This window comes from Hevea brasiliensis, chromosome 2 (genome assembly GCF_030052815.1).
Source record: "Hevea brasiliensis isolate MT/VB/25A 57/8 chromosome 2, ASM3005281v1, whole genome shotgun sequence".
Classification (NCBI taxonomy): domain Eukaryota; kingdom Viridiplantae; phylum Streptophyta; class Magnoliopsida; order Malpighiales; family Euphorbiaceae; genus Hevea; species Hevea brasiliensis.
In genome coordinates, this window is record NC_079494.1 from 1,323,055 (window position 1) to 1,337,277 (window position 14,223).

General features: G+C 39.2%; 1 long non-coding RNA gene across 1 annotated transcript; it reads right to left on the reverse strand.

Annotated features, from left to right (window-relative positions):
- Window positions 1–134: 134 nt before the first annotated feature.
- LOC131171406 (uncharacterized) lies at window positions 135–4,570 on the reverse strand. Its single transcript, XR_009142096.1, has 2 exons — window positions 4,212–4,570; window positions 135–365 (listed from the first exon to the last, which is right to left on the reverse strand). It is a non-coding gene; the product is annotated as an uncharacterized LOC131171406 (long non-coding RNA).
- Between the last annotated feature and the right edge of the window lie 9,653 nt (window positions 4,571–14,223).

The window sequence follows — 14,223 nt, forward strand, 5'->3', positions numbered from 1 at the left end:
AATTACCTATATAAAAAGGACAAGGATAATTTCTATGTTAATTATAACACAACATTTAAGAACACGTAATCTTGCAAGCTTTACTTTTCCGCTTCATCTTGCCAACAAAAATTCAAAAGAAATTAGAGGGTATGTCAATGGAAAATTTTACAAAATTCACTAATTAACTTGCAAAGTCTCAAAGATGGAACCAAAAAACAAAAACAAAAATATTGCAATGTAACCATATTTCTTATAATAATGATCACAAGATTTGGAAATGTAGACATAATTTCTTATAAAAGTGATGTCAAAATAAACCACCCATCGTCTAGGTTTCAAATATTTGACCAGCACGTTGCATTTCTCTTACTCTCTTAGTGATCCTATCCAATCAGAGTAACAATTAAAACCCTAAAAATACAAAAAGAAAGCCAACCCAAATTCAAAGAGACCACTGTAAGCACATATGATTCAATTTCTCAAACAAATGTCAAAATCACAAATTTTTCAATAATTCAATAAAAGTTCCATCATAGATACTCAACTCAACTAAGCTTTTATCCCAAAAATTTAGGGTCCATCATAGATATATTTGATAAAAATAGAAATTACATAAAAATAGAGATAGGAAAAAAGGCTATAAATATCAATTATATAATTAGGAATCATGGTTGAACCAAATTAGAAAATGAAACAAATAAATTGAAATTGAGCTGAAAGGAATAAAGAGAAGCTGCCAAAAACCAGACATCTCTCTAAGCTTCACGTAGGGGTGTATATGAGACGATTTGGCTGAGTTTAATATATTTTTCTAAATCAAACCGAAAAAATCAATTTTGATAGTATTCAAATTAAAATTAATAAATTAAATTATAAAATCATATATTTTCAGTTTTCACATTAAATTCAGTTTGAATAGCTTTTACTTATTTTAATAGTTTTTAGACTTTAATAATTCAACTTTTATTAAATCCTTTTCATATATATATATATATATATATATATATATATATATATATATATATATATATATATATATATATATATTATTATACATTAATTGAAAAACAAAATATTAACTTAAGATGTATTATTCAGTAAAAATAATTAAGAATAAAAAATGAAATAAAATTATTCACGTGTATATATATATATATACACGATTTGGATTCGATTTTTATTATGTTAATTCAAAACCCAAACTAAAAATTTGATTTATAATTATTTTCAAATCATAATCGAGATTTAAATATATAAAGTTACTAATTTTGATTTGAATTTATTAAGATTGATCTAATTGATCAATTTGATTGTTAAGGAAATTGGTATTCACAATCACATCGAGATTGAAGAACCAATTAAATATGCTCAATAAAAAAATAATGAAAATTAATCCCTTAAAAGCAATGCAGAATCAAGTAAGATGGTTTGATCACATATTATGAATAAAATGAGAGATAATCAATTAAAATAGTATGGTCACATTTAACGTAGAGAAACAAATACCCTAACACAGAAGTATGATAAGTTAATAAGAAAAAAAAAGGAAATGAAATATATAAGATGACAAAAAGGTAAGTAGCATCAAAGAATTTATAAGTTTTAATAATTGATACAAATTTAGTATCCAATAGAGTTAAATGATAAATAAATCCATATAGCCAGGGGTGAAGCTAAAAAATTAGTTCAATAGAGTCAAAAAACTTTTTTGCTCAATTCAAAAGAAAAATACAATGAATAGTGATAAACTATCTATTAAGAGGGAGAAGCATACAAATTTTTAATAATAATAGAGAAAAAAAATAATTTCATAAATAATAAATTCTCACTATAATTTTAAATTTACAATCATTCTCGATATGAAAAATATTATTGTGAATAATTTTTTAAAAAAATTTCTCTCTATAATCATACAATTCGCTTCCTAAAGCAACATATATTGTCAATGATACAATAAAAGAGATACAATTCCTCTACTACGATATTAAATAAATAGCAAAAAGAATATATTCCTACTTAAAGAATATGCTCTCACCTATAAAATATGCTATCCTCCATGAAATATACTATAAAATATTCTCCTATCAATTTCTCCTTTAAATAGGCCTAGGTAAGAAAGGTAACGGGGGTTCCTTCTCTACACTTTCTCCACACTTTCTCCATCTCTGTCCCTCACTTAAAGTTTTACAAGCTCTAACCTGAGCGATGGAGGGTCTTCCCCAGGTCTCTCTCCCGCCCAACCAGATTTCTTTTGTTTAGCAATCCCCATAGCTAGGACCTAAAATGAGACCCATTGTCAGAAGCTACAGTTTAGGGCTTCATCAGCCAATATGAGCATTAGTATCATCATCACCAACGTCATAGTAAATAATTTCAACTTACATTAGAAAGATGAATGATGAACTTTCTGTTTATGTTTAAATTTTGTAGCATTATAAATACCAAAACAATTCTAAAAACATAATTACAAAAACAATAACAATGACGATAATAATAACAACAACAATAATGGTAATAATAAATTTTATAATACAATATATATCATAATATATTATTTTTTAATCACAATTAAAATTTTAATAAATTAATCAATTACAAATAAAAAATTAATTTTAACAAGTTAATTTTAATAATCAAGACATTTTACCATTATTTTAGTACATTAAAACATTAAAATGATAATTGCACATTAAGAGTAGTTCTTTTCTTATTTATGCTACCAAATAGAATCAAAATATAAAATGTTTTTATGTGTATCTCAAATCTTTATATACCATTTAAAAGATTAAAAATAAAATTTAGTAGATGAATTATGTAGTTATAAAATATCTAAATTTGAACTCTTTATATATATATTAGTTCAAAATGCAAAACTGACCTCAATTTATATTTTTTATTAATTTTACTGAAATTATTTTATTAAAAATTTAAAAAATTTTCATATATTATATGTATTTTTTAATTTTTATGAACTTGAGTAGGTAAACTGACCTCACTCAACATCACATGGCTCTGTTACTGCATATAGCAGACCTCAACTAATTTAAAATTAAACTTTAGTTATTATTGTTGTTGGAAAAAAAATTTATATTTGGCAATAGCTAGAATAGATAAATGAATTAAAAGTAAAATAACTAATTTTGTTTTTGCTGGTTAATTTTGGCTCTCTTCTCAAGCAAGCTTTCATGTCCGCCTAAAGCAAAAAAAAAAAAAAAAGAAAAAAAAATACGTGGATGGGCACCATAAAGTAATCCCACACGACAATTCACCTACGTTTATGTTTATTTCAAGTCTCTCAATACATATTCACAACATAGCCTAATTCTTATTAATTCACATATCCCAAAAATACCCATTTCAGTAATGAATGAAATAAGAAAATCATTTGGATCCAACTATTCAAAAAATTACTTTACAGACGAAGCACATAATGATAAATGCCAAATTGCCAACCCATGCTTGTATTACGAATAAATATCTCACGAAAACAATAATAAAATAAAATAAGAGAGCGTAGAAAACTCACTACACTATGTTTTAACTTAATCAAAATCAAAGAGCTACAAATCTGAAGTTCAAACCTGAAGAGCGTGCACTTAATTTAGCACTTTCAACAAGAAAAAATCCAAATTAAAATAAAATTGAAGTCAAACGAGCCACAATAACTCAAAAAACTTATCAAATAAGCCATGCAAAATTCACCTCAAATGAACAAAAAAACCAAGGCAATTATGCCACAATACATAATGGAATAACAAAAATAGCCCAAAAAAAAAAAAACTTAAAAATGAAAAAGCAAATCGTGTAAGAGGCAATCATGGTATCAAAAAATCGTTGTATAGAAAAGAGAGTCATAATTGTGACTAACGCTCTCGTTTGTTTTTATAGTCATTATAAAAAATAAAGTAAGATTTATAATTGTGAGAGAGAGAGAGAGAGAGAGAGGAGAGAGAACAAATTAACTGAGTAGAGGATTTACGGAGATGGTGAAGGTGTTTGAGGTGATTTGCACATAATATATTGGTTTCTGTATATTATCTTTACTAGCAGATTGAATAATCTGCTCGCATTATCTAAAATTAATCACGCAACAAAGCCAAAGCCATATATCAGCTCAGTTGAATAATTTAAGAGATGCACACTTGATTACTAAATTGTTTACACAGTATCACAGATGTTATATGGTTCTCGCCTAGGTCTATGCTGCAACCCGTACGAATGTAATTCACCCCTTTGGCGCCCCGGTGCGAGACTGGGTCCTTGATTGAGTGTAAAGAGGGTGATCTCATCACAGAACCTAAAGAGGATAATTTGTTTTTATTAGTAGATTGGGTGACCTGCTTGCTTTCTAATCTAAAGTTAATCATGCATCAAAGACATATATTAGTTCAGTTGACCAAATTAAAAGATGCTCACCTGAATACTAAATTGTTTACAAAGTAATTCTGTATCCTAATCAGAGACTTTCTTTCTAAAATTAAACACAAAACAAAGCCATATTGATCCAGTTGAACAATTTAAGAGATGCCCAACTTAATACTAAATTGTTTATAAAGTAATTCATTATCCTAATCACAGAACCTAAACAGGAAATGTCACGACCCAACCTATGGGCCGGACCGGCACTAGGACCTGGGCCAGCCTAAAGCCCCCGAGGCCCGTAGTAAGCCTAACTGTTCATTTACCCAATGCTGAGGCCCATTTGGGCCCAATTTCAAGAAAACAAACGGACAGAGTCCGGCCATAAAATGGACTTACCAACGGGGAGTTTTTGACTCACCCGACCTGTAAACACAATAAACAATCCATTGGGGAGCTCAGCTCACCCTCCACATACTCATCAACACAATAATAAATGGGAGCTCAGCTTCCTCATCCAATCCATCAAACAGACTTAAAATATTAAGTTTACAGGTCCAACATGAATATAATATTACAGACCAATTTCAAATAATTACTGCTAACACATGCGGAAATTCTAGGAGTAATTAAAATTACACAATATTGATAAACAACCTGCGAGGTAAAAAGGCAGGTTAACCTAACAACATATCCTATCGTGGCTCAGAAAATTTTTGAACAGAGTGAGCGTCACTCGAGAGTAAAATATCAATCTTAACTATAATCTCTATAACTATCTGAACTAATGCACCCTGTAGAGTGAAATGCAACATAAACAACATTTTCACATCATAGCATCAAAAAGGTAATTTGGAGCACTCACACACCCTGTAGTATCAATCATAACATATGGGAGCTGATCCCCTATACAGCTCTCTTAAATCCAACCTGGTGCCAGCGAATTACTCAAGCTCTGACTTCCACTTAATAACCAAATCGAGGGTCCAAGCTAATTAATCAATCCGTGACTACCCCTCGAAGGATCGGTCCCAATAATTACTCAAGCCGTGGATCGCCTGGCCCTATCCATAGTCCACACCACATCACACGCACGCCAACGCACGCACACTGCTCCAAATTACCACAACAACATTCATGGCACATTAACAGTTATGAATGCAACATAATTCGTGCCTAGAGTTTAACTACATAAATATATGCATATAAGTGATGCATGGGCATGCTGAACATATAATAATATCGAAATTACAATTAAAATTAATATTTTACTCACAGACTTGACGACAAATTACTGTGGCGGCTGGGCGGAGGAAGAAGGCTGTCCCGGCTCACCTGACAATTATATTACAATTATTTAATACAATCTGACTCAATACAAATAAAGAAAAAGACCAATTACGTCCTAAGTCGTGCCGAAAATCCGGCAGAGTCTCCCCTATACCTAGGACCTACCCAACCTGCAAAAGGGCTAAAAACGCACTTCTATACTCACAATCCATACATCAACAGTTCAATCATATCACACAGCCCCTCCTGGGCCCATCAAATCAATCATCCATCACAATACGCAAAATTTCAATTTAGTCCTTATTATTGATCATTTTTGCAAAAACTGCCCAAACAAGCTCTAAAAATTATAAAACTTTGCCCCGCGGTCCTTAGCAATATTACTAAGCTATTGCAAAAAGAATCGTAATTTTCTAAGCTACCACGAATATTTTATGGATTTTTAATCCTATTTAAGCACTAGAAAATTACGTAAAAACTAGGTTCGGGTTTACCTTTGCCGATTCCGACTTCGGGACGCGCCGACGTCGACAATGGGGGCTAGCCAAAACCTCGCCCAATTCGGAGACTTTTCCGGCCACGGTCCGTTCGCCCAAATTTGCGACTTGGTCAATCGTCGAATTTCCGCGAATCGAGGATACCTACACGGCCCATAACACGGGGTTAGCACATAAATTTTTCAGAATTTTCTAAGCTCATTTAATGCTCGAAATTACACCGCGGTTCCGTGGGACCCACCAAAAACGTGTCGGAAAAATTCAAATTTATGTCGCTAAGCTCTCGACGAATGGGGCGTGTTGGTGGCCTCGGCTTCCTCGTGGATTCACTTGCCGAGAAATCTAGCCCAAAAGTCGAAATGGGCTAAAATCTTCCCGAGCAAAATCGGACAAACCGGCCGGATTTCGGCGTTCTTGGTGTCTATGGAAAGCTCTCACGAGTAGATGATTTTAGACACAAGACCCGGTCCAATCGGTGGCGGATCGGCCGGATTTGGCCGAGAAATCGGAGCGACGCGCGCAGGGGAGGGGAGGAGAGAGAAAAGAAAGAGAAAAGAGAGGGACGACGCGCGCGGGAGAAGAAAAAGGAAAGGGAGCCGGTTCGATTCGACCGGTCCGATCCGGTCCGGTTTGATTCGGTCGGTTCGATTCGAAATATAAAATTTTGAAATTTTACTTTGCCTCGGGACCGAAAACGAGGTCCAAAAATTCCGAAAAAATTTTGTAAAACTCAGAAAAATACGTAGACTCCAAATATATTTTTAGTTTTGCCACGTGGTCTTTAAATTAATTTTTAAAAATCATCAAAGTTTATATTTTCGGAAAATCGAACCCGATTTTTAAAATCCGAAAAATCTCAAAAAAATTCTTAAAATTTAAATAAAATTAAAATATCAAAAATACTCATAAATAATAAAATTTGGGGTGTTACATTCTTCCCCCCTTACGGAAAATTCGTCCTCGAATTTTTACACAAGGCAGAATAAAACACATGATTATGCATTGAACAAGTAAGGGTACTTGCTACGCATGTCCCGCCTCGACTCCCAGTGCACTCTTCCACCGATCGACTCCTCCACAAAACCTTAACCATAGGGATCTGCTTGGATCTCACTGCCTCACTTGGTAGTCCACTATGGCTACAGTCGCTCCTCAAATGTCAAGTTCTCTTTAGCTCTATCACATCCAACAGCAAGACATGAGAAGGATCAGAATGTATTTCGAGCATGGAGATGTGAAACACGGATGAACGTGAGAAAGGTTGGGTGGTAGCTCCAACCGTAGGCAATCGCCCAAATTCTATCAAGAACCTCAAAAGGTCCGATATACCGAGGTGCCAACTTGCCCTTCTTTCCAAATCTCATGACTCCTTCATTGGAGAAACCTTCAGAATACATAGTCGCCATCGCAAACTCCACATCCTCCGTCTCGGGTCCGCATAACTCTTCTCGCCATCGAAAGCCGCCCTCGCTCCTCGATTAAAGGAACTACCTCAAGTGTACCGCACTAGGTCTACATCATGCACTTTCGCTTCCCCATTTCTCGCCCAACACAGAGGAGACCTACACTTTCTTCCATATAATGCCTCATAGGGTGCCAACCTTATGCCGGAGTGATAATCGTTGTTGTAGGCAAACTCCACCGAGCTAGTCGCTCATCCCATCGACCTCCAAAATCCAAGACACTCATGCGAAGCATGTCTTCCGATGTTTGGATCGCCTTCCTTTCGTCCGTCTGTCTCGAGGGTGGAAGGTCAGATCAAGTTCAATCAGGTGCCAAGTGCCTCCTGCAACTTTCTCCAAAACCGAAGTGAATCAGCCCTCTCGCCGATATTATGGAAGTTTAACTCCATGCAATCGACTATTTCTCGAATGTAGAGCTGCATACCGTGCCACGTAGTATGTAGTCTTTAAGGTAAGAAGTGAGCTGATTTGGTCAAGCGGTCTACAATTACCCATATCGAGTCATATCCTCGCGTGGTACGAGGCAACCCTACCACAAAATCCATAGTAATCATTTCCCACTTCCATTCGGGATAGGGAGCTCTTGCAGCTTCCCCGACGGTCTTTGGTGTTCAAACTTCACCTTCCGACAAGTCAAGCACTTGGACACAAAGTCCGCTATGTCTCTCTTCATGCCATTCCACCAAAGAGCTATCTTTCACATCATGGTACATCTTGGTGGAACTCAGGTGGATATCAGACATGTGTATAGTGTGCCTCTTGCATGATTTCATTCCTGAGGTTGTCCACATCGGGCACACATATCCTAGAACCTTTCACTAGGGCCCCAACATTGCCAAAACCAAACTCACCACCTTCACCTTGTCAGATTTCTTTCTATGATCTTCATCAATTGTTGGTCTCGTGGCCGGGAAACTCTAACTCGCCCTCAAGTCCGCCTCACCAAAAGTGAGCCAACAATAAACCCTCATCTAAAAGATCTAGGATTAGACCTTGATCCATCAACTCATGTACTTCCTGAATCAATGGTCTTTTCTCTGCTGAAATGTGCGCCAAACTGCCAGAAGATTTTCTGCTCAAGGCATCTGCCACAACATTGGCCTTCCCAGGGTGGTACTGGATGGTGCAATCATAGTCTTTCAGAAGCTCCATCCATCTCCTCTGTTGGAAGATGTACTTTAAACTCTTGTGGTCGGTGTATATCTCGCACACTTCACCGTACAGGTAGTGTCTCCAGATTTTAAGTGCAAAGACTACAGCCGCCATTTCCAAATCATGGGTGGGGTAGTTCTGCTCATGCCTCTTCAGCTGCCTTGAAGCATAAGCCACTACCTTTCCATTCTGCATCAAAACACACCCTAGGCCAACTCTGGAGGCGTCACAGTACACGGTGTATCCTTCACCACTCACAGGTAGTGTCAACACAGGGGCAGTGGTTAGACACTTCTTGAGCTTCTGGAAACTCACATCACAATATCCATGTCCAAATGAATGGATCATTCTTCCTTGTCAACTTAGTTAGGGAGCCGCTATCCCGAGAAATCTTGCACAAAACGCTCAGTAGTAGCTAACCCTGAAATCTTCGCACCTCAGTGACTGTTGTAGGCCTAAGCCAATCAGTTACAGCTTCAATTTTCTTGGGATCCACTTGAATACCGTCACTTGAAACCACGTGTCCCAAGAATGAGATGCTTTCTAGCCAAAATTCACATTTCGAAAATTTGGCGTATAGCTGGTGCTCCCTCAAAGTCTGCAACACCATCCTCAAGTGCCACATGTGTTCTTCCTCGGTCCGAGAGTATACTGTAATGTCATCTATGAATACGATGACAAACGGTCCAAAATGGCTTGAACACCTGCTCATCAAGTCCATGAAGGCTGCTGGTGCATTAGTGAGTCCAAAAGACATCACCAAGAACTCATAATGACCATATCTTGTCCTGAAAGCCGTTTTGGACACGTCCTCATTCCTGATTCTCAATTGATGGTAGCCTGACCGCAGGTCTATCTTCGAAAAGAATCTAGCTCCTTGGAGCTGATCAAACAAATCATCGATCCGAGAAAGTGGATACTTGTTCTTCACAGTCACCTTGTTCAGCTGTCTGTAGTCGATACACAACCTCAATGACCCATCCTTCTTTCTCACAAATAGAACAGGAGCACCCCAGGGTGAAGTGCTCGGACGTATGAAACCCTTGTCCAAGAGCTCCTGTAGTTGCTCCTTCAGCTCTTTCAATTCGGCTGGTGCAATCCTGTAAGGTGGCATCGATATGGGGTTTGTACCCTAATAACATCAATACGTAACTCTATTCCCCTTTCTGGTGGCAACCCTGGAAGCTCTTCAGGGAAGACATCCATGAATTCTCTGACAACAGGAACATTTTCCATGCTGACACCTTCTATAGATGTATCTCTCACCAATGCCAAATACCCTTGGCATCCACGCCTCAACATTTTTCTGGCACTAATTGCTGACACCAAATTATATGGAGCCACGCTCCTGTCACCATCAAAGCTAAACTCTTCCACACCGGTATGTGGAAGTATACCTTTGTTCCCGCAGCTAAGGTGGCATAATGAGTTGCCAACCACCATCCCCGTGATTACATCGAAATCCATTATCGGTAGAGGAACCAAGTCTGGCCGGGAGGATCTATCCATCAACTACCACTGAGCAGACCTGAAATACCATGTCTACATCTATGTTGTCACTAAGTGGGGTAGCTACCGACAAAGGGCATTCTAAGGTTGTAGGGTTTCTACCCAACCTCATGGCAAACACAGGGGAGACAAATGAGTGCGTAGCACCCGGATCTATCAAAACACGAGCCTCATAAGAATGTACTGTAAGAATACCTACCACAATCGCATTTGAAGCTTGAGCATCCCGGTGGGTCGGTGAAAACCCGAGCTTGACTCTACCCCGAGTGGCGTAACCCCGACATCGACTTCTACCTCCGACCGCCTCCAAATCCACGCCCCTTGTCTCGGCCTCATGGCCATCGAATCGATCGCCGCCATGTTGGAAGCACCGGATACAATCGCCGAGGAACATTCGCAATGAACCCTCGTGACCCCATCTGTGGCTCGCAGAACTTGGGTCATTCTCTAGCAAAGTGACACGGTTGTCCACACCTGAAGAATACTCCTGATCCCATCATACAAGGTCCTGATTGTCCTCTCCCACACTGTGCACAAGGTGCCAAGGAGGATCTCAACTGCACTAACTATCAGATTCTCGAATCGTTACCACCGCCGATCCGCACTCGTCCAATCCTCGTGGTCGGTGTCTGAAACCACTTCTCTTGCTTCTACCCTTTCCTCTGTAATTACCCTGGCCACCACTGTCCGGAGTACCCATGGAAGGGACACCTGAGGAACCTCTCGCCTGCTTTTTCTTGCTCTTCCATTGCCATCCACAAAGATAGCTAATCTCAATCTGTCTGCTCGATCAACCACCACATCAAAAGATCGATCCGACATCATGGCCAGTTCGCATACCTCCCGCCAAGCCCCTTTAGGAATCTTTTCACCTTCATAGTCTCTCAGAGATACCGCCGTAGGGGCATATCTGCTCAATTCCGTAAATTTCAGAGCATATTCATCTACTGCACTGCCATTCTCGCCTTAAGGCCTCAAAGGCCCACTACTTCTGATCTCTGAAGCTTTCTGGCACAAACCGATTGATAAAAAGTTCCACAAACTGAGCCCATGTCAAACCCTCCATCCGGGGTAACACGTAGTCATTCATCCATTGCCTAGGCATGGGCCCCATGACGTCCGCATACATTCTATCAATCTTCTATCACCAATCAGACTGCTCGCTGTCTCATAGAATCCAAAACCGATATGCATCGCTCGACACATCATAGGTACCGTGCACCAACTTCTTAAAATTTATGATCTGCTTGTAAGGTTCCTCTTGGTGCGTGGATCTGCCGTGGAGGGTGGACCATATATCGCGCCATCATGTCGATGGTTCTCTCGCACCTAGAGTAGCCGCCATGGGGTCCATGGGACCGTGCCATGAAAGACTGTTTGAACTGTGGGTAGCTGCTTCTACTTGAGCAGCCTCTAGGCCTCCTACCCCGCCTCCTGGCAGTGCCTCATCCTGTGGCCGACACCTCGTCAGCACATCCGTTCTCGTGCAGCGGCACTCTCCGCTTCTACGCATTTTCCGAAATTCAGCAAGATTAGTCCACAAAATTCAAAATTGCACATTGCATGCCTCTATAGACTCATATTTACACACAATATATGAAGTGTAAACTAGAAGCAAAGACGACAATGCAAGACGAATAAGGACACTATTTTTCCGCATGTGAATCCTATTAGACTTTTCCAAATACTTTAGACAACTTTTACCTAGGAATATGGATACTAATCTCTGATACCACATTTTTCACGACCCAACCTATGGGCCGACCAAGACTAGGACTGGCCACCTAAAGCCCCGAGGCCCGTAGTAAGCCTAACTGCTCATTTACTCAATGCCGAGGCCCATTTGGGCCCAATTTCAAGAAAACAAACGGACAGAGTCCCGCCATAAATGGACTTACCAACGGGAGTTTTGACTCACCCGACCAGAACACAATAAACAATCCATTGGGAGCTCACCACCCTCCACATACTCATCAACATAATAATAAATGGGAGCTCACTTCTCATCCAATCCATCAAACAGACTTAATATAGTAAGTGTACAGGTCCAATATGAATATAATCTTAAAGACCAATTTCAAATAAGTACTGCTACCACATGCGAACATTCTCGGAGTAATTAAAAGTACACAATATTGCTAAACACCCTGCGAGGTAAAAAGTCATGTTAACCCAGAACAACATATCCTACTGTGGCCTGTTAAAATTTTTGAACAGAGTGAGCGTCGACTTCAGAGAGTAAAATATCAATCTTAACTATAATCTCTATAACTATCTGAACTAATGCACTCAGAGAGTGAAATGAAACATAAACATCATTTTCACATCATAGCATCAAAAAGGTAATTTGTAGATCTCTCACACACTGTAGTATACATCATAACATATGGGAGCTGATCCCCTATACGCCTCTCTTAAATCCAACTCGTGCCGTAATTACTCAAGCTCTGACTTCCACTTAATAACCAAATCGAGGGTCCCAAATAATTACTCAAGCCGTGACTACCCCTCAAGGATCGGGTCCCAAATAATTACTCAAGCCGTGATCGCCTGGCCCTATCCATAGTCCACACCACATCACACGCACGCCAACGCACGCACACCGCCTCCAAATTACCACAACAACATTCATGGCACATTAACGCTATGAATGCAACATAATTCGTGCCTAGAGTTTAACTACATAAATATATGCATATAAGTGATGCATGGGCATGTCGAACATATAATAATATCGAAATTACAATTAAAATTAATATTTTACTCACGCACTTGACGACAAATTACCGTGGCGGGCGGAGGAAGAAGGTCCGGCTCACCGACAATTATATTACAATTATTTAATACATACTGACTCAATACAAATAAAGAAAAAGACCAATTACGTACGAAGTCGTGTAAAATCCGGCAGAGTCTCCCTATACCTAGGACCTACCCAACTCGCAAAAGGGCTAAAAACGCACTTCTATACTCACAATCCATACATCAACAGTTCAATCATATCACACAGCCTCCCGCCCATCAAATCAATCATCCATCACAATACGCAAAATTTTAATTTAGTCCTTATTATTGATCATTTTTGCAAAAACAGACCAAACAAGCTCTAAAAAATATAAAACTTTGCCCCGCCGTCCTTAGCAAAATTACTAACATATTGCAACAAGAATCGTAATTTTCTCAGCTACCACGAATAAATTATGGATTTTTAATCATATTTAAGCACTAGAAAATTACGTAAAAACTAGGTTCGGGTTTACCTTTGCCGATTCCGACTTCGGGACGCCACGACGCTCGACAATGGGGGCTAGCCAAAACCTCGCCCACCGGAGACTTTTCCGGCCACGGTCCGTTCGCCCGAAATTTGCGCATCTTGGTCAATCGTCGAATTTCCGCGAATCGAGGATACCTACACGAAGCCCATAACACGGGGGTTAGCACATAAATTTTTCAGAATTTTCTAAGCTCATTTAATGCTCGAAATTACACCTGCGTTCCGTGGGACCCACCGAAAAACGGTGTCGGAAAAATTCGAAATTTATGTCGTTGCGAAGCTCTCGACGAATGGGGCGTGTTGGTGGCCTCGGTTTCCTCGTGGGATTCACGGTTTTCGAGAAATCTAGCCCAAAAGTCGAAATGGGCTAAAATCTTCCCGAGCAAAAATCGGACAAACCGCTCGCTGGATTTCGGCGTTCTTGGTGTCTATGGAAGGCTCTCGCCGAGTAGATGATTTTAGACACAAGACCCGGTCCAATCGGTGGCCGGATCGGCCGGATTTGGCCGGAGAAACTGGAGCGACGCGCGCGCGCAGGGGAGGGGAGGAGAGAGAAAAGAAAGAGAAAGAGAGGGACGACGCGCGGGAGAAGAAAAAGGAAAGGGAGCCGGTTCGATTCGACCGGTCCGATCCGGTCCGGTTCGATTCGGCCGGTTCGATTCGAAATACAAAATTTTGAAATTTTACTCTGCCTCGG